The following is a 22,680-nucleotide window of genomic DNA, read 5'->3' on the forward strand; positions in this document are numbered from 1 at the left end:
CAAAATTTTAAGTATTCCTTGCCAATGTGATTTGATTTCAGTTCATTAAAGAATAGCCATATCATCTTTAATTTAGTGAAGTCTCTTAAATTTTCAATCTTGGTTAATTAAGTAATAGCCATAACATTTTTTTTTTTTGGTGAAAATAGCCACAGCATATTCAACTACATAAGATTATTAAGTTATGATCTTATAATTTTAATCTGGTTGGGAAGTAGCCATAGCATCCTTAGTCAATTCAAATTATATAGGTCAGGGAAGGAATTGATAATTGGATAATTGTCTAGTGATCTTATGATTTTAATTTAGTTGGGGAGTAGCCACAGGCCACAGCATCCTTAATCTGTTAAAATTATATATTAAGCGGATCATATGATGGAATTTAGCCCACAGACAATTTCGTTATGTTTTTTTTTTTTTTTTTTGAATGCTACTAGCTCTATCACATTGTAGTATCTGTTCATATACTTTTTCAACCTACTGAAACACAAAGAGCCAATAACGCCTCCAAATGGAAGTCCAACCCGGGTACCATTAGATCACATAGTCCTGGTAATAAATCAATTTATTTACTTTATGGTTATTTGTAAATAATTTTCAACTCTATCATGAAGTTTAATTTTATGATGTAAACTATAGATCATATTTCTTAATTTACCCACAGAGATTAAGGAAAGAAACATAATTTCTTAAGCTTTTATCATAATGGTTGTAATGAATTTTATTGAATAAAACTTTAGCCTACAAGCAAGTTTTATGTCACTTAATTCTTCAACTCATTTGATAATTGTTTCATCATAAATAAAAATTTTTCAGTTGGATCTAATTGAGTAAAACTTTAGCTCACAGGCAAGTTTTATGTCACTAGATTCTTCTGGCTATTCAGTAATTGAGATAAAATATTATCATAAGGGTTTTTAATTGGATTTAATAGAATTAAAACTTTAGCCCACAGGTAAGTTTTATGTCAATAAATCTATCAACCTATTAGATAATAATTTTATCACAATTTCTTAGAACTTATAAATTTAGCTTAATTATAATTCTAAGTTTCATGGTTTGCATTGGCAAAACATGTATTCAGTCACTTCCCAAAATTTAGCCACTTTTATTAATCACGAAACTTGCTCGGTTCTTTAGGATTCCATTAATAATAAAATATATCTTTTGAGCCAAATTCTACCTTGGTTTTGGAATGTGTATTTGTTAGGAATATAGCGGAATAATGCGGAAGAGAAGAATCGAAAATTGAGAATTATAGAAGTTAAATAATAGGGAAATTATATAAATGATAAACTAAATAGGAATAAAGAGAATGTGTGTGTATATATATATATATATATATATATATATATATATATATATATATATATATATTATAAATCAAGAAGTATTAGAAGAATGAATATAATATATATGCTACGTGAAGAATAAAGATAAAGAAGGAAATGAATTCAAAGTGAATTGATGTAAAGTGAGATACATTGAATTAGAAAGCTAAGCTAGCTATTTATACATTACAACTTAGCAAAGAAAGCGGCAATAATATAAGAAGAGCAAAAGTCGGAGAAGACGTGCGTCAGTGGAGTGCAGCGTGGAGGAGATGCAGGAAAAAGTCTTCATGGGTTCCAATGGATTTGAGCCACGCATTAATTATTTTCTAACAGTATTTTATTTTTTAGTATGTCCAACTATGGTGGGGAATTATATCTTCATTATTTAGTTGGACTTTAATTGAAACCAAAAATGGAGTATTTAGTATGCCCAACTAATGGTGGGGAATTATATCTTCATTATTTAGTTGGTCAAAAATCAATTGAGTATGTATATTATTAAGTTCATTTTATTAATTTCCTTGAAGAATATATATCTGAAAAAAGATCTTTAAGATACTCCACTAAAGATTATGGATTTAATTATTGTCTTCATACATTTCAAATTGGATTGTATGTCAAAAAATAAGTCCAAAAGATTCCACAATAATTAATCTTGTTTTTGTTCATATAAATTCATAAGTTCAAATTATTGGACGTGCAACATATTTATCAAAATATTACAACAATATTAAGAAATTTATTAGAACAAAAGCATTTAACTTGTGTACAATGTCATTTAATAAATTAAATGCCTGCTACTCTCCATCTTGATATGCCTATTCTAATCTTGAAGAGTGCAAATTTTGTGGGGTGGTCAGGTGTCAGTGATGAAGAAGTTGAAACTATCATCCCTACGACAGCCTATGCACTTGCTAGAATACAGATGCATCTGATGATGGTGATAGCATGGATGGTGTGCCAACTAAGGGTGTGCCAAAATGAATTGAATACCAGAAAGGTTTCGTATTATCAAAATTGTCGTTGTTGACAAAAATAAAACATAAGAAGTAATGGCCGATAAGAAAAACACATGGAATCGAATGATCAGAAAAATTGTTAAAGCAAACTGCGGGGAGAGTTAAGTATTCTTACTTTTAAGAAAGAGTAAATACTAATTTTAATTCCACGAATATTAGCAAAATGACAATTTTGATCCACATATTTAATTCTTACCAAAACTCATCCCACAACTATTGTTTTACTACCAAAGTTCACATTCCAATTTTGATCCACATATTTAATGGTCTAAAAGAAACTAAAACAAAAATAACGATGCAAAGTACGAAACAAAAACCAAAAGCGAGTAATGAAAATGGAAAGCAAGTCTTAAAGATAATAGACAGAGCCACTGATAAACAAGTGAACCTCTCAAGGCCGCTTAACTAACTGCTATGGCGGTCGATGTGGGTAAAAGCTCATAACGTATTGCCGTACTTCTTCTATCTGTCGTCTTTGTGCCTCGTGAAGTCTCTGTTGGTTGGCCAAGGCTTCCTGGTGAAGCTGATAGTGAAAAGCGTGCATAGTGTTCCAGTTGGTCACGGTTGCGTAGTGTGGTGGCACTTACTTCTTCTTAGGCCATGTTTGCCTCTTCATTAACACTTCTCTCTTCTCCTATTCTACTTGATTCTTCATCTTCCTGTCTCCTCTTAAGTGAGTTAGCCCTAGTTGTCTTTGTTTCCTACACAAAAGAATTTACGAACATAGTACAAAATAACAACATTCTCGGGTCCAACCTTGTTAGTCAAGAGAACCAAGTATTTTGCATTTCATCAACAAGTATCAAGAGAGCATAGAGTAATGACATTTCAATTTCGAGAACATGATTATCACACCCTTCCAATAAAAGAGCAAGTAGCCACATTTTCCAATTCGTTCTACCAATATGGACACTAGCAAAGATTCAAAAATTTGCAATCAACTTCACACAAACATTTTATTCTTCCTTAATTTCAATAGTCAAAGAATATGACAATCAAATTCAATTTTTCAAAAGAATATTCATGTGTAAACAAGTTAGCTCAAACAAATTCAATTTCCAAAATGAAATGAACAAAATAGTGTTCATGCATGATCAAACTTAACTCGACAAATTCAATTTGCAAAAGGATATGGTCAATAAATTCCAACATTCATTCACAAAGTCAAAATTCCCAAATTGCATGCTTTTGAATTTCAAATTGAGCAAAATAGACGTGTTAAACTCAAATTGATTACATAAAATGTCTACATTATCATGCAATTTCATTTTTCCTTTATCAATTCCATCATGCATTGCTACATTTGCAAAATTTATATACAAAATTATCAAGCAAAACTAGGGTTCTTACTCAAGTTCTAAGATCAAGGCTACTACACATTATAATCAAATCCCTTCCATAGAAGTGTTCTTTACACTCTACGTAAGCATTTCAAACCATTACGAGAGAGAAATATCTAGCAAATATATTCTACCATTGTAGAGTTTGTAGAGAGATAAAGCTTGCATAGAAGACAACAATGGAGGGTGAAAAGTGATTACCTTGTTGTTGATACAGGAAGCTTAGTGGGTATCCAAGCAATTAGACAAGCTATGAAGATAATGGAGTGGAGGGAATGAACCTTGCATGAGAGGAAGATTTCTGCATGACTAGGGTGTCAAACTGTGACCACGGCGTGACTGTGCAAATATTATTTTGGCCCCCCATTTACGCCGCTCTCACGCTGTGACAGCCGCGTAAATGGGTTGCCGAACCATTTACTTTCTTTGTTACGTGCGTCTCACGTGCGTAAATCGAACCCAGTGAGGTCGCTTTCGCCTTTCGTCCTTCCTTTTTGTCCGAACTCCTTCCAAACACTTCTTTTGTGAAATTGTGCTCCCACTTTGATCAGTTTAGACTTCTCAGTGACTCTCCCTACAATTGTTAGCTCAAGGAAGAAAAAGAATGCAACTAACAAGATAAATGCAAGAACGAAATAACAAAAACTAAACCTAGTTCCCCTGGGTTGCCTCTCAGGAAGCGCTACGTTTTACGTCACTAGCCCGACGCCTCATACCGTTATGCATCAAAGCATATGAGGATTCGGACCGCACCATGCGTTCTGTCTATCTTACTTTTGAGAAATGCCCCTAAGTGTTGGGCATTCTCAAATTCTCTCACGGAGAGATGATGCCCATAACGTTCTAAGTTTTCCTTTTCCTCTCTTTGGTTGTGTATCTCTCTTCTTTTTTCTAAAATTTCTATCCTTATTCCTCCCTCACTTTCTATACTAGTCCTTTCAATTCCACCATTTTCAACATAGGCACCCTTTCAACAACAAAAATGTAGTTGCCAAAAGTGACAACATCTAACATTCCTAATTCAATTTTATCAATACCACCCCCATTCCCTCATTACTATCAAGAGTAAAATTCCCACAAGACTCAAGAGTAAAATCATTAAGAGATTGAGCATGAATATTTTCGAATGTAGATACATAAGGAGGATCAAGAGGTTACCATCCATAGAAGCAATTATACCACTGTTTCGCTCTTCGTCCTCTCACACGATCTCATTCTCCTCATCACTTGAGCTTTCCCCTCCTATTTCTCTTTGATCTTCCAATTCGTGAATTGGGACTTCTTCAAGCACCGGGGCTTCATCTATCATGGGATTATCCTCGACCCTCTTTGGTTCCGGGAGTGTATCAACATTCCTCAAAGCGTTAGCTTGGGCCTCCATCTCCATGTTCTTAGTGAGCTCCTTCATCAAGAGGCTAAGACTCTCTCTCAACTTCTTCAAGGGTTTCAAGGTTTCCTCAATTTATTCTCTTATAGCTCCCCTTAGAGTGGTCGTGTCTTCTTTGGCTGTTTCTTTGGTGGAGGGTGTGTTTTGAGTGTAAGATTGTGGAAAGTGGGCTTGGGTTGGGTAGGAGGTATAGGATTGAGAGTTATTTTGGCTTCTTTGTGGGAAGCAATCATCATTTTTTTTCATAATGGTTAGAATGATAGGATTGGGAATGGTAAGCTTCATAAGAATTGTTCATTCTATCTCCCTGGTACATATTAGAATAGCCTCCTTGATCTTGATATCTCTCCTCACAATCATCACGGTAATACCTTGGTGTTTGGTATCCACCCGAATAATCACGAGGGATTTCTCTTGGTAGTGGGTGGGCCCAATTGCATGAATGCTCAAAATCAAAATCATAAGATGGCTCTTGGTAGCTTTTCGGGGGATCATGGTATGTGTGTCTTTGTTGAGGTGGTGGTGGAGTGTAATGGTGGTTGTAGGAGTAGGTATTTTGAGAGTATGGCTCTTGTGGTGGTGGAGTAGGTTTTTGATGGGAATAATAAGGTCGTACAAGGATAGATTCTTCATACCAATCAAAGGATGGAGAATACATCTTTCAAAAATCACCTATAAAGCACAAGAGAAAAACAAGGTCCTTGCAACTAGAAGTAGTTGCTTGTGAGCAAATGGAATATTCAACAAGTTTATGCTCACTTTCAAATCAATAAACAAGATGTAATATATACAAAATGAAGAAAAAGATCAACACAATGGAACGATGAAATGAACAACAATATGGATTCACAATGTAGCATGATAAACATCATTTTAGTTGTTATTTTTAATAATTTTTTTATCATTATTAGTTAATATACAATAATTGATTAATTTATATCTATTTTATTTATTATTTTCATAGGTAGCTTTATTAATATTATTATACTTTAGGATTATTTTTATTAAATTTGTCTATTATTTGAATTCTGTCATTCTAATAATTCTTTGATCCTAATTTAACAAAAATATAATTAATTTTAGTAGTACATGATCAGCAGGAGTTTAATAATTGTATATTAGTTATATATGGACTCTAATGTATTTAAGCTTTTAATAAGATGTATTTTATTTCATTAGTAAAAAAATAATAATTATTTCGTCGAGACTCTTTCAACAACAGCCAGTCAAAACAATGAACGGAAGATGAGCATCTCGTTCGGCCATGGTGGCTGCTTGCAGAGCCTTGACCGACTATAGCGCAGAACTTGAGAAAATTGTTTGGTTCAAACAGTATAAATACATGCACGTTCAATGAAGGTGGGATCATCAATTGCCCCCGGACCAATTCCGGAGGCGTTAGCGGAAATTTTTGATCGGCAGCTATTCCTGGGTTCGAAGAAGCTTAGTTTGGCGGTGGAGAATTGATTTCCGGCGAAAGCAATTTAATCTAGAGGCAGCACTCATTTTCGGCGTTTATATTCTGGTTCTTTTTTTTTTCCTTAATACGTGTGTTGCACTTGTTTTACTTTCAATCTTGTAAGTTCCATATTTTGCCTATTTTGATTTGTTTTGCAATTAAATATGAGCTGCTCATGATTAGTCTCTTCACTGTTAATTATTAGTGACATTGTTTAATTATTTTTAGTCTCTCAATGATGATTTGCTAATTGATTCATGTTCCTAGCCTTTATTCCCTGTTATGTTTTTCTTGCCTTGCAATTGCATTTATTTAATCCATTTTGATTGTCAATTCTATTTCCTTAGCTGTTGATTATTATATTTTCCTAAGTTGTTTTAATCAATTGAAACTTTATTTAAATTCTCGCTTTTCACTCTTTTAAGTAATTCATTAAATTGCATTGTTACAATTTCCTGTGAGATCGACCCCTTGCTTTGCACACTATTACTAGAGTGACTCGTGCACTTGCGATGACATATATTAAAATTGTCCAACAATTTTTAGCGTCGTTGATGGGAAATCTGTTTACTGTGCAATTTGATTTCGTTCTTTTTGTTTAAATAGTTGTTAATATTTAATTCCAAGCACTGGTTTATATTTGTTCTTGATTTCTACCTGCTTTATTTGATTGTTAATTTGATATTTGGGCTTTTGATAATTCATTTTGTAATTTTGCATATTCTTTTAATTTGAATATTGATTTAGTTTCTAGCAAACTGTATAAAGGACTGACTGACTTAGATTTTCGATTAAGCAGTAATTCAGATAGAAAGGCAGATATAGCGTAATGCGGAAGACTAAGGCAGAAAGTAAATCAACACATATGTTTGTTTACCCAGTTCGATACAGTGTGTATCTACATCTTGGGACGATCACCGATGCGTCCAATCCACTAACTCATAATCCAATGTACAAAGGTAGAGAAAAACAATATCACCCAAGTGCCCCACACAAGGTCAGTACCCAGTCTACAAAGGTTTAGTGGATTGTTGAAGTAGGAGAGCCACGCATTCAGAAGTCCAATGAAATCCCTTCAATTGGAGAGCTAACTCTAATGCAGTCCGCTTCAATTACGTAGTCCCACGTTGTTCCCACAACTGAGTGATCTTCGCGTCCTGTCGTTTAAGCAACGTTGACACTTCTCAAATTCTTCTACGTAATCACCAATAACTTATTGTCTTGAGAAGAGGCATGACAACCAGAGATGTGTATTCTGTTTAGTAAGAGTGTTGCGGCTTTTATCAATGCAACCCTAACTTCTGAGTGAATATATATATATATATATATATATATATATATATATATATATATATATATATATATATATATATATATATATATATATATATATATATATATACTTCTTTGATTTGGACACTCTCCAAATATATCTCTGATTGTAGATGGTAGGACTTTTTGTGAAGAAAGAAATCTTAAGATTCGGTCCATACCTCTCAAGCTGATCCGCTGATATTCTTTCCAAAACCATCATCTCAAAAACCGCGTTCCAACTTTAGAAACTTTCCTTTATCAGATCTTCGGTGGCTTGCGTCTGTTGATTTTACTGATAAGTCAGTCTTCTTCAAGGACAAACAGACATTAAGCTAAACCCTATCTTAATTTGCCATAATAACATTGCCAATTATATGTTGGAGTTTTTCTTAAAGAAATAAAACACTAACACATTTCTTTCGCTTCCTAAATTCCAATTAATTTGCGTTTGAGTTGATTCGCTTCCTGCTTTATTTGATTGTTAATTTGACATTTTGGTTCTCTGTAATTCATTCCTTTAACTCCTGAATTTCAACCATTTTAAATTTAAGTCATCTTAGTATTTTCTATTTGTTTTTGTTTTCCATATTCCTTTATTTAGTTTTCCCATTTCTTAATACTGCTTTATTTTTTATTTTATTTTTCTCTAATTATTATTGTCATTTGTTTTTCCTTTTTAATCTTGCTTATTTATTTGATTCATTAGTCTATTCAATTTTTTTCACAGGAAAACAAATAAATTTTGAATACTTCTACTTTTTGGAAAAAATATATGAAGTTAATTCCAATATGGATTTGGCTTTTCAAATGTCTGAGTTAGCAAAACAAATGGAAAATATGTGTTCTATGTTAAATATGCATCAAAATAATTCATTTAGAAATAATAATGGTTTTGGACATGCTAATTCAATGCATGTTTTTAATCAACGGCATGTGCACGACCCGTTTTATAATTCTCATAATTCGGGTTGGGAAAATCACCCTAATTTTTTGGATGATAATCAAAATGATTTTCAACCAAGTCATCCCAATTTTTATTGTGGTTATAAACAAAATGATTTTCAATCAAGTCATCCAAACTTTTATTGGGATAATAATCAAAATAACTTTCACCCAATTGCCCACCCCAACCTGAAAAACCATCTTTGGAAGATACTTTACAACAATTCATGCAGGTTTGCAATATTCATGATTTCCAACCTAAAAAAAAAAAAAAAAAAAAAAAAAAAAAAAAATCTTTGGAAGATTCCATGCAAGAGCATATACATTCTTGCAATAGGGGGCAAGAAGAACATGATCAATGGTTCCAGAGCAACAAGAAGCTTATGAGCACCAAATGCAACAAGAAGCAGATGAACAACGGTTCCAACAAAATGAGGCTACCTTTAAAAGATTGGAAGTACATTTAGAGCAAATTGCTAAATTTGTGCAAGGATATTTGCCAGGTAAGTTATCTAGTCAATCCGAGGAAGCTAAGGCTATGAGAAGTGGTGAAATGATTGAAAACAAGTTAAACGATAATACCACTTCTAAACAAACTGAAATTGAAAAATTGAATAATGATGCTAATGATATTATTGTTGTAAATGATGAGCCTCAATTGCATAAATCTGATAACCCTTATATGCCTCCCAAGCTTTATGTGCCCCCAATCCCTGTTGATGAAAGCTTTGAAAACACCAAACCTATACAAAATAAAGATTGTGAGGAAGAGGAGCCTTATGTACCACCCAAGCCTTATGTGCCCCTAGTTCCTTTTCCAAATAGGTTCAAAAGTTGTGTACCTGAAATGGTAAGTGCAGTGCTAAAAGTAGAATTGCCCCCAATCCTAATTGATGTTCAAACAGACAAATTAACCGAAAATGTGCTTGATGAAACTGCTGAGTTTCCAATTTTTATATCAATGCATTTGCCTAATAGCTCTAACCAAGTTATTGCAATTAAGGGGTTGAATTTTGCAGAGGATGGTAAGTTGGAATTTGATAAAATTCAAAGGAGAATCTTTTAAATGGTGTTGATCATAAAGCATGTTATTCTATTCATGCACAAATTGCAGGGCCAACTGAGAATTTCAAAAAAGAAAAATCTAATAAGGGAGGACTTTCTTTATCTTCTTTTCTTTCCTCTCACAACATTGGGGACAATGTTGAAAATAAGTGTGGGGAAGGGGTTCTACCCACAATTCACAAAAAGTTGAAAATTTTCAAAATTTTTAATTTTCTTATGTATATTTTCTTATATCTTTTTATTTTAAACTTTTAGCATTAGTTTGAGCTTTACCCTTATGAGACTTTTAAATACTCGATGATAGAAATAATGCAGCTTTTTGTCAACTCTTAGTGTGTATATTGCATGCGACTAATTGTTAATTTCTTTATTTTTTTTAATAACTTTGTCAAAAACATCAAAAACAAAAAAAAAACAAAAAAAAAAAACAAAAAAAGTAGAATATGAAAAAAAAAATACCCTTATATGTTTTATACATCTTCCTTGATAATTTTTATGCTTATTTCACTTTATATTACTTTTTTCAAATTCTTTAATAGTTTTTGAGTGCTATAAATTGTGTAGTGTGTTGGTTCAAGAATCACTGTTGTGGCATAAGTGAGGTTAAAAAAATATAAAAAGAATAAAAATGGATGTTTTATTTATTTATTCTTTTTGCAATAATTTCAGAGATTCTACTCCGCTGAATAAGCCACCTACACATGTACCATAAATAAATAAATAAGTGTTGTGGTCTGGTTTATGAGTACACACGAAATTGAAAACCCGAACATGCCTGGCGTAAAATGGCGAGATTTTTTTGAGAAAGTTCTCTTTGGAAAAAGTCATAAACATAAAAATAAATAAATAAATAAATAAAAATAACGAGTGAACTTTGGAAGAGACGAGCATTTGCATTTTAATTTTTAATAAATGCCTTGATCCTTGTTCTTTCATGAAATTTGCACCAGCACTGTGATAAAATTTCTGAATTTTGTTTAGGTTTTATTTTGTGAAATTTTCATATTTATTTTATCGAGTCTTTGTATAACTCATATAAGGGGTATCAACACACGATCACAAGTTTTATATTTATTTTAGTTGCTAAAGTTTTTAATTTCTAGTCAATTGTTTTATGTATTCTTTGAGTTGACATTAATTTTGCATTGATGGGGCAAATAAATTTAAAAGGCTATTTGGGTAAAGCTCAGTCTAATACTTGATTTAATTTTTTTTCTTTAATTTTTCTTTAATAATACCTTTGCTTGAGGACAAGCAAATAAATAAGTGTGGGAAAATTTGATAATCATTATTTTTGTTGTTATTTTTAATAATCTTTTTATAGTTAATATACAATAATTGATTAATTTTATATCTATTTTTATTTATTATTGTCATAGGTAGCTTTATTAATATTATTATACTTTAGGATTGTTTTTATTAAATTTGTCTATTATTTGAATTTTGTCAATCTAATAATTCTTTGATCCTATTTAATAATAATATTATTAATTTTAGTAGTACATAACCAGCAGGAGTTTAATAATTGTAGATTAGTTATATATGGACTCTAATGTATTTAAGCTTTTAATAAGATGTATTTTATTTCATTAGTAAAAAAATAATAATTATTTCGTCGAGACTCTTTCAACAACAGCCAGTCAAAACAATGAACGGAAATAGAGCATCTCGTTCGGCCATGGTAGCTGCTTGCGGAACTTTGACCGACTATAGCGCAGAACTTGAGAAAATTGTTGGGTTCAAACAGTATAAATACATGCGCGTTCAATGAAGGTGGGATCATCAATTGCCCCTGGACCAATTCCGGAGGCATTAGCGGGAGTTTTTTTATCGGCAGGTATTTCTGGGTTCGACGAAGCTTAGTTTGGCGGTGGAGAATTGATTTCCGGCGAAAGCAATTTAATCTAGAGGTAGCACTCCTTTTCGGCTCTAATATTCTGGTTCTTTTTTTCCTTAATACGTGTGTTGCACTTGTTTTACTTTCAATCTTGTAAGTTCCATATTTTGCCTATTTTGATTTGTTTTGCAATTAAATATGAGCTGCTCATGATTAGTCTTTTCACTGTTAATTATTAATGACATTGCTTAATTGTTTTTAGTCTCTCAATGATGATTTGCTAATTAATTAATGTTCTTAGCCTTTTTTCGCTGTTATGTTTTTCTTGCCTTGCAATTGCATTTATTTAATCCATTTTGATTGTCAATTCTATTTCCTTAGCTGTTGATTATTATATTTTTCTAAGTTATTTTCATCAATTGAAACTTTATTTTAAATTCTCGCTTTTCACTCTTTTAAGTAATTAATTAAATTGCATTGTTACAATTCCCTGTGGGGTTGACTCTTGCTTTGCACACTATTACTACAGTGACTCGTGCACTTGCGAGGACATATATTAAAATTGTCCATCATAGCACAATGGAATATAATGTGATAAGAAAATGCAAGTAAAAAGCAAGTAAAAGAAAGAAAACAAGACTTCCTAAGCCAACATGCTACTCATGCCAACAACACAACATCCAATACTGTTGTCATCCCGAGCTACGACGCCATTTTGACGGAAGTAGTAGTTTTGGCGGAGTGATGGAAAGAAGAGTGGGAATGAAGATTTTCGGGATGTCGTTCTCTAAGGATTGACACTTTGGAATTGGATATCATATTAGCTAACACAATTACACATTTGCTACAAGAAGCTAGGAAGGTGCGTGGTAAGGAGTTGCATTAACGAATAAGAAGTAGGCAAGGAAAAATAAGGAAGGCACAAGTGAATTTAATCAATAGAAAGTAAAGCAGATAAGGATTTTGTGTGCCAATTGCAATGTGTGATTAACTACTCCAAAGGTTGGGTGGTGATTGCATGTTGTGACACAAGTCAAGAGGAATGACTTGCTAGTGCGTAGTCATTTCGGTCTATACGCCTCCCGTAGGTAGATATGACACCCAAGTGTTCACATCCTCTACGAGGAAATTTAACAAACACCTTGCCTACATTCCTTTCCGGGCCTTGTCCTCTCGGATCTAGGGCAGGAATTGCAAGCGGAAGGAGTCTAGGATTATGTCTCAATCTCTTGACAACATAATCCTTCCTAAACTTACAAGCATGTGGTGCACTCACACACAAGAGTCATTATAAGCATTCATCTTCCAACAAGACATTCAAGCCAACAACATTCAATCACTACAATATCACAAATCAAAATAAGCTAATCATCACAAATGCAATCTATACCACAATCCTAATCCCTAGAAATTTACTTACTCATATTCATGCTCAATAATCCCAACAAATACAAAATAGGCATCATCATGAAATTAAGCAATAGAAGAATAGATTAAAGAGATTACCCAATTTGTAATGTCTAGATTACAAAAAAATTTGTTAGTGTTTTAAATAATCTAAAAACCCCAACATGTAATTGACATTATTATTATGGAAAATTAGATAGGCTTTAGTTTAGAGTCAGTCAGTCCCTGAAGTATGAAGTCCTAATTGATTAGGTGATTCGTTAGAAGCATATCTGAAGATTAAAGCCGTTAGAAGACATTTATTGAAGGAGCGTATGTGCTAGCATATGCTATTGTGGCATGAGGTGTATTTACAAGAAAGTCCTCAATTACTTGGACACCTCAAGGGTATGGATGTAATTACATTAAGGAGCTATTTGAAGTTTTGATTACGTGCCCTACAACCTTCAACCAAAGATATATATTATGGGGGCTGATTCAAGAAAGGTTACACATTCATACAATACAACTCTTGAATTTGAAATAGCTCTCTCAATGTTCTAAAAAGTCTCTTTGGTTATCATCTCTTCTCAAGACATAAAATTCATGGTGATTACGAAGATGAACTTGAGAAGAAACAACTGTGCTTAAACAATGGACGCGAAGATCACTAAGTTGTGAGAACAGCGTAGGATTGCGTCATTGAAGCAAACTGCATCAGAGTTAGCTCTCCATTGAAGGGATTTCATGGACTTCTGAATGCATGGTTCTCCGTCTTCAACAATCCACTAAACCTCTGTAGATTGGGTACTGACCTAGTGTGGGGCACTTGGGTGAGATTGTTTTTCCACTTTTGTACATTGGATTCTGAGTTAGTGGATTGGACACATCGGTGATCGTCCCCCAGATGTAGATACACACTATATAGAACTGGGTAAACAAACCTGTATGTTGATTTACTTTCTGCTTTACTTTGTCGCACTTTTTCTTATCTGTTAATCTATCTGTGTGATTGTCTAATTAACTGGTTGTGTCAATCTGCCCACTAACTGTTTGATAAGAAAGTAGGTCAATATTGTAGATAATTAGAATTTGCAAAACTACAAAATCAATGTTGAAGATGAAGATCCTACAAGTTGTGCTTGAATCTCCTTCTTCTTCTTGCAAATTTGAAGGTATTGAGAGCTAATTTCTAGAGAGAAGGTAGAGAGAATTCTAATCTAATCTAACCTAAAAATATAGTAAGAGAAAGATTGAAAAGATTCTAATGTTGATAATCAATTCATATATGAAATTTTAGCATAAAAATCTCGCCCAATATTTCAGCCTCCCAATTACCCGTCGTCACTGTGTGACGCCTTGCGTGACTAGGGATCCTGACACGTTTTTTTGCTGAATTTGATTGTCTAGATGTCCAGATTAGCCTTTGTGGTCTTCATAAAAGTTGTAGCTCTTTGAAATGTTGATCCAATGTCACTTGAATCACCTCATTTGGACATCCCTAGCTTCATATATGCTCAAATTACCGAAATATCCTGAAAATGTCAATATTTTGCTATTTTCTATAAATGCAACCACAATTAGTCCTTGTGCCTAACTTTAACCAAAATAAGCTATTCTAAGCATATAATAGGCTTAAAGGACTCTAATTATAGCAAAATATGACTCCCAAATTGTAACACCCACTTTTCTAACTCTTAATTATCTCTCTAAATAGACCTTAACATAATTTAAGCAGCGGAAAACTAGATAAAAGTAGTGAGGGTGTCACCGCCACAACCACCACTCTTGGTGATTGCACATGCTAAAAGGGGTAAAACTATAATATACGATTAAGTCTGGGTACTAAAGTAAATACTGAAAAGTAAGAGGGAAATACGTCACCCCAAAATAGTCTACAAACATCATCATAAAGTATAGGGTCATAAGTCTAAATCCATAAAGACATCATAAATAGAACTAGAGTTTAGACAGCTCAAACTAAGAGACTGATCTAACTCGATCTTCTCTCACTGCTGGGCCCACCTGAAAGGGGTTTTGCAAGCAACACATAGACAAACAGGAAAACACTCGTTAGCACGAAGCTAAGTATAACCACACTCAACCCTGTAAAGCTTTCTAGCATGTATTTGGAAAACATTTGATATCATTATATCAATAAATTAATCTCAAACCATCTTTAGATTATCGTATTCTTTCTAGATGCTTGGACCCTATAATAACAACTGACATGCTTATATATGTATAAGACTAATCACGTATATTCATCAACATGTAGACTTCTCAAATAACTTATCAAGCAATTCATGCTTACAGATAGGATCATGTTTAAAGATCATATAATAGGTGTTCACATGCGATCACGCTCTTATCACATAACTTATTAAGTAGAACTTCTACTACATCAAAATAATCGTGCTCAAGAGAATATCTCCAGTTAGTTTTCTCATTAAACAATCTTTTACGATACTCTATTCGCATACAATCATGTATAACATTATGATCATGCTTCTCACGCAATCTAGTGCAACAATATAGTCATACTCTTATGCAATCTAGTGCAACAATATACTCATGCTCTTATGCAATCTCGTGCAACAATATACTCATGCTCTTATGCAATATCGTGCAACAATATACTCATGCTCTTATGCAATCTCGTGCAACAATATATCATGCTTTTATGCAATCTCGTGCAACAATATAATCATACTCTTATGCAAAATAGCGCAACAATATAATCATACTCTTATGCAATCTTGTGCAACAATATACGCATATTCTTATGCAATCTCGTGCAACAATATACTCATGCTCTTATGCAATCTCGTGCAACAATATACTCATGCTCTTATGCAATCTCGTGCAACAATATAATCATACTCTTATATATAAAATATAGTATTTTCTATGGAGGTTTCTTTGTTACTTTCTCAAGTCTCTCTTGACTCTCTTTCTTTCTATCGAGTCTATATTGACTCTCATACTTGAGTCTCTGTTGACTCTATTTCTTGAGTCTCTGTTGACTCTCTTTCTTTTCTCTTATACTCGTAGACGGCTTAGGGTCTCACAGAAGTGTGACTTACCCCATCGGGAACGGCATAATTCCGACCCAATATCTCTTACCGTCTACGGAACTAATCTTGTGGTTCAAACTCTTTGGAATCAGGTATCGAACTATTAGTGTGCACACCCCCTAACCAGGATTCCAAGCCCGGCGGGAAGTTTCCAACCTCGTAACGTGGGAATACGCCGCGTTACATACTCTAGGACCGCAATATCCATAAATATCTCCCGAGAGGAACATAGTCCAAACGGTATCCTCCAAAACCTCACCGATATAAATATTACATAAATATATCTCTCATGCATCAATCTCATGCATGCAACAATTCTACTACTTCTCAATGCATCAAAGAATGATATACCACATGCATATGGTTTTTGAAAGTATTCTTGGACTCACGTTGGCCCTTTATGCATTTTTGAAATATGACTCATGTGAAATGTTAAATGCTCTATAAACACTACAAGAAAAACTATTTTTAGTGACAAAAATTTAGTGACGGGTAGAAAAACCATCACTAAATGTATTATTTTCATAGTTTTTGTGAGGGTTAAAAATTACTCTAGCTAAAAGTTTATGATTTAGTGACGAAATTTAATTTTTATACTTATTTTAAAAGTATATTCTCACTATTGATATGAAAGGTGTTTTTACTCTCACTATTGGTGATGTCTAGAAATTATTTCGCTGAAATCTAATTCCCACCAAATTTTATTTTACCGCCTCTCTCAATTCTCACTTTCCCACCCCTCTACCCTTTTAAACACTTAAACCACTAAAGTCTAAACCAGTAAACCCTTTACCCTTACCCAAATTCCTAATTTCTCATTCTCTCAAGTCTGCTGAACCCTAGTCCAAACTCCAACCGCGCAATCGCAACTGCACCAGCCTGCCGTGCAATGCCGCAGCCCTCTCCGACTAGAGAGGAGTCGCAGCCCTCCACTCCGCCAGGTGCCAGCCCTCTCTCTAAGGCCGAAGCCCTCCCTCCAATCTTCACACAGCCCTCTCGCTTCACTTCCTCACGCCGATTCGGAGTCGCCGGTCGTCGCTCAGTAGCCTCAGCGCCTCAGCCTCCCGAGTCACGCCCTCACCCATCTCATCTCAGATTCTCAGCGCCGATTCTCAGCCTCCTGAGTCACGCTCAGCAGCCTCAGCGCCATTCCTGGTTATTTTCTTCTTCCAAGGTAATTTCTAATTTTTGTTTAATTTAAATTTTATATTGTATTCTTACCGTACTGTATTCTTTTTCAATTATCATTATGTATCTACACTTTCTTGTTAGTTGTTTCTGCCTATTTATCATTTTAAAGAACGAATCATAAAAAATAAAAAATTATATAAAGCATGTTATTACTGTCTAGGCAAATATATGAAGCGAAATATTTGAGTATGATGGGAACGTGGTCCTCTGTTAGTAGTTGTTTTAGACAAAGTTTTAAACTGTTCTGTTTTAGACTTTAAGTTAGGATCTTGTGATTGATTAGAAAAACAAGATGCAAGAAGAAGATAATTGATTGGGTAAGTTAGTAGTTTAGTACTGTATTTTTATATTTGTTTATTATGTATTAATTATAATATTCATATATCATATTCTCTTGGATGCAACTAAGCAGGTCTTGATGAAGGCATGAAGCATGTTAATGACTTTTGCAGATTGGTAGTATGAAGAGTGAAGACTATGAACTATGAACTTTATTTAATTTGTTTTGTGTGAGAACTATGAACTATGCAGATTGGCCCTTGGCAGTGTGAAGTGTGAACTTCACTGTGAAGTGTAAAGTAATTAACTTAAATGATGTATGCTTGTTATTGCTAATTTTCTATTGCATATTGCATATTGATAATTGATGTATGTTTGTTATTTTTATATACAGTGAGGCTAAGTAATTCATGTTGGCTACTGCTTAAGTAATTCATATTGGCTACTGTTCGTTTTTTGGTTGCCGCTATAACCGACCGAGCTGCTGCTGTGCTTGCTACAGAAGGTGGTCTGGTGGTGAAGAATTTTATTGCTACTTTAGATCCTGTAAGAGGTATGGTTTATTTTTGTGTTGTCTTTGTCAAATTTGTTTCATTTGTATATTTATATATATATTTGCCATTGGGAACGTTCAAGAGATTGTTGTGATTTATCATGTGATTGTGATTTTAGTAGTTAGTACTATATGTTATTTAGTGTGTTCTGCGAAGATTATGAACCATTTATTTAGTAATTTAGATAAGTGTAATTTACTGTAAAATTATTTAATAATTATTTAGGTAAGTGATATTGGCTTTGAATTCAGAAATTTTCTTAAAGACTGTTCTTTGCTTCAATTTTGCTAGTTCTTTCATAAATTATTTTATAATTCATAGATAGTTTTGGATTGGTTTAATGGATGCTGGATCTTAAGACTTTTAGCCATTTTACTGAAATCGTTACCGTCTATGATGCAGAACACCACAATCATGTCTGTTTTTTTATATCTATGTAAAGTTGTGTCAAGGAAGGGCTGGAGACTAGAAGTACTCATAAAGCATACCTTGGCTGGAGCACTTATACAGATCACTAGGTTGACCATTTTTCTGAGTGTCTTATGACATCAATGGGGTTTGCATCCCACTACTCACCTGGTCATCATTGTTATCAAAACGTTATTTGATTATTTCAGAATTTTTTTTGAAAGCAAAATATTGCAGAAACTGGAGGCCAAGAGTTGTTAAAGAATTGTTTGCTTAATCCTTTCTTGCGTTTTAGGTGAACGGCATGGGCCTTTGATATATAATGTTGTTAGGAACCGGATTGAGACGGAGTTCCCGGTGGTGGGACTGGATTGATGAGGTATATTTTCTTTTTATTTTGTGGTTTCATTATAAACTATGCATTAGATTAAATTATTGCATTCTCTTTGTTCTATACTCATGAATTGATACACATTTGAAATTTAATTAGATTGTGGTGATGATAAAGATTTTGATTTTTGTTGTTCAAGATTGCTCACCAAGACATGCATACACTAAATTGCTATAGTTTCAAGAATTTTGAGTGCAGCATAACAGTATACTATATTCTATTCTTAATTCTATACAAGAATAATTTTAAGTGTATATTGAGGAGGCATGATGGTATGACTTAGGCCTTTATGTTTAATATAGGTATCATTGCTCTTGAAGGACAATTTCTTTTTCTAATGCTCAATGTTATATTGAGGAGCATTCTTAATTCTAATGCTCAATGTTATATATTAACGGTTCTTTTTCTTTGTCTTGTGAACTAAGATCATGGACCATTCAATTTATATTTGACTTTGTTTCGCGGGATTTGTATATAATGTCACTATACTATTGAAATAATAAAAAAGAATAGGGCGATGTACACACAGAATAGTTCTATTGCAATCTGTATTATCATTATGTGATTATTATTAATCTTAACATAAAATTTTTGTTTAATCATATGCCATAGTAGATGTCACCCTTCTGCTTTCTCCTTGCTCTGTTACAAATATTGATAGATCATTTGATGAATTCTAAGCCTGGAAATTGTATGTCTTTAAGATTATACTAAAACATTTGGGGTTTTATTGACAGTCAAGAGACAGAGGCTTGTGATTCCGAAGTTGGAAGTGAGATGATAAGCAGGGGTTTGAGCTCACCACTGATCTTGCATGACTTGAGTAAAATTAGTTCAAATGCAAAAGACTTTTGGCAAAATAGCTAGCCAACAGATACATTCCTATGGCTATTTGTTATAATTAATTTCTTTGTCTTTAGTCTTTATAAAGTTGTATGAAACATTTTTTTTGGTATTAATGATGAAGTCTTTTAATATATTGATCGAGTTTACTTTGATTGCATTATGTACCAATATAATATTTATAGTTATAACATAACATAATATCGATTAGTGAGAAAAAAAATGTATTACAAAAATTAATATTTAATGAGAAGTAACAATATATACAAATTAAAAACTAATAATATTTGTTAGTAAATAGTAATATTAATGACGGTATTTTCCATCGTTATAAGAATATAATGAGAGGAAATTATGCTAGTGAGTAGTTGTATTAGTGACGGGATTTTTGGTCGTAAAAAGAACGTTTTAGTGACGGTAAATACACTATCACTAAATTGCTTATTAATGATGGTATCATATCCCGTCACTATTTGTTTTTATCTACGGAAGAAATAATGACGGGTGGTGACGGTAAATTTCCCGTCATTAAAAGTCTTTTATGATGGTTTTTAGATTTTTAGTGACGGTTTTACCTCTCATTAATGGACAATTTTCTTGTAGTGAAAATGCTTCTAAATCATGTATACATTAACATGAATTATTCAAGGATATATCATCATGCTCGGTTTGTAAAAATAGCAATTTCTAAACAATTCACTCAACAAGTATGCTTCTATTTTCATGGATCAAAAAATACATTTTAATCATGCTTTCATAATAAATCATATTCTCAAAGGATCATGCTTCTTTACTCAATCAGAACATTATTTGATCACAAAATCATCAATTTCTCAAACACATAGAGCTTAGCAAAATATACTTTATGAACATTTCTTCACAAAATCATTCATAGCATACTCGTTTTTAATCCAAATTCAACCAAATCAAAGTCAAGACGTGCGTCAAGACGATCCCGAAGAGCCGAGCCACAAGGGACCGTAACACTCGGCCCGAAACGACACGTAGCTGAGCCACAAGGGCCCGACCACTGCACAACATCTCATCAGAACAAAACTCAGGGACTTGGGGCGGGACTCTTCATGGTCCGCCCCTATAGACCTGTCACTACGCCAGGACTAGGCTACGGCCCTCTTCTAGGGCCGTGCCCTAGTCCCGTGGTGGCACGGCTCTAGCCGGCGGCCCTTTTGATGGGCCGCGGCTAGGGCCACCACTTTGGTCTGGTGCACACTGTGTTGTGCACCAGATAGCCTTTCACCTGCAAAAACTTGTCCAAACATGTCCAAAACAATCTCAACAACTCATAAACCCATACCAAAGCATTTCCAAGCATAAACACATCAAAAGCTCATAATTTCTACTCATTTCTACTCAAAACTAGGCTTCACAGAGCCAAATCTAAAGAGGAATCCATGGGGTTATACCTCTTGTAGACCTCTTCTTCTTGCTTGGTTATCTTCTTCCTCTTGGTCTAGCTTGAGCCTCCTTCACCACCTACACTTCCCAACACACCTTCTATCCTTAGCCTATATTCTTAAAGGCTAAAGAAAACTAGAAGAGAAATGATGCTAGAAAGGAAGATGAACAAGATTACTAGGTTGGAGCTTTTTTCCTTGGATGCTGGTAGACAAATGTGAGGAAGAGGCAATGAAAATGAGATCAGGAAAATGTGATGGAATGAAGGGTTTATATAGGGTTCAAAACCCTAGGATGATACACAATGATTGGTTGAGGGCAAAGGGGTAATTTCCCCAAGCTAAAAGATGACTTTATAAGGGATTTTCGGATGTCTTGTGGTCTACCATGCATCATGAACCATAGACTAAAAATGATATTTCTTTATTACTTTGGGGTGGAAAGTGAATTTTCCCAAAAGCTAAATAGATGAACACTTGTTCAAAATCCCCTTTTTAATTCTCCCGGTCTCACTCGGGTAAAATTCTCGATTTAAATCTTGGTACACAAAGTACCCGAAAACTTTGGAATTTTCGAATGAAATTCATTTCTTTGGTGTTGAATTAACTTTAAAATGGAACAAAAATTATTTTATTCAAACACCGATTGCTCGCAAAAATTTTTAATGGAGTGAAAAAGCTACTTTGGGGTTTCTTAACACTGAATTTATAAAATGAAATTTTGGGTTGTTACACAAATACCCCATAAAAATGACAATTTAACACTTATCAAAAGTTTCCATACTTTAGCATTGCTTGTCCTCAAGCAAGACATGGATCAATTCAAAACATAAGTGTTAAAATGTAGTTCACAAGACACTTAACACTCAAATGGAAAATTAATCCGAGGGTAGGCATAAGAATTAAACACATGGCATTCTTCATATTATAGAGCAAATATGGCAAACAATACGTGACAAAGCTAATTTAGGAGATGTCTAGCTGGCAGAGTCTAGTTGTGACTGTGCAAAGTGGAATGTCAACAACTTACCCTGTGCACATATCATTGCAGCATGTCAATTTCAAAGAGTTACGTATGACTCATTCATGCCGAAAGTCTTCTCCATAGAACACTTCATGATGAGTTATGCAGGTAATTTCTATCTACCATACTCAGAAATTGAATGGAAGAGTGAGAACATTCTACTTCCACCGACTTCCGCTAGACGAGATTCACGTCCAGGTCAAAGACAAACTCGTTGCTATCGAAATGAAATGGACTATGGAAATACCAGATCCACGCAGCAATTTACTTATTGTTAGGCACGAACTCATGCTTCAAACCAGTGCCCAGTGTTAAATTAGCAATCTTAGGAACATTAAGTCATTTCTTGTAAACATAAGTTCACTGAAAATGCGAATTGTTTTTATGTAACATTTTTTTCGATCGACCATTCATT

The 22,680-nt window shown here is 33.8% G+C and overlaps 2 long non-coding RNA genes across 6 annotated transcripts in view; one reads left to right on the top strand and one right to left on the bottom strand.

Annotated features, from left to right (window-relative positions):
• Positions 1 to 16,123, bottom strand: part of LOC109147169 — a 25,087-nt gene extending 8,964 nt beyond the window's left edge. Inside the window, exons 1-3 of the long non-coding RNA XR_002048582.1 lie at positions 16,111 to 16,123; positions 15,314 to 15,316; positions 14,864 to 14,868 (exon numbers count right to left, since the gene is read on the bottom strand). This is a non-coding gene — a long non-coding RNA (uncharacterized LOC109147169). The remainder of the gene's footprint in view (positions 1 to 14,863; positions 14,869 to 15,313; positions 15,317 to 16,110) is intronic.
• An 822-nt stretch (positions 16,124 to 16,945) lies between these two features.
• LOC109147163 lies at positions 16,946 to 19,960 on the top strand. Of its 5 annotated transcripts, none has more exons than XR_002048571.1 (5): positions 16,946 to 17,334; positions 17,764 to 17,929; positions 18,025 to 18,183; positions 18,888 to 18,971; positions 19,721 to 19,960. It is a non-coding gene; the product is annotated as an uncharacterized LOC109147163 (long non-coding RNA). The 5 variants fall into 5 exon arrangements; XR_002048572.1 differs by lacking the exon at positions 17,764 to 17,929 and adding an exon at positions 18,587 to 18,740; XR_002048569.1 differs by lacking the exon at positions 17,764 to 17,929 and adding an exon at positions 18,587 to 18,702.
• Positions 19,961 to 22,680: the final 2,720 nt, after the last annotated feature.

This window comes from Ipomoea nil, unplaced genomic scaffold (genome assembly GCF_001879475.1).
Source record: "Ipomoea nil cultivar Tokyo-kokei standard unplaced genomic scaffold, Asagao_1.1 scaffold1977, whole genome shotgun sequence".
Taxonomy (NCBI): Eukaryota; Viridiplantae; Streptophyta; class Magnoliopsida; order Solanales; family Convolvulaceae; genus Ipomoea; species Ipomoea nil.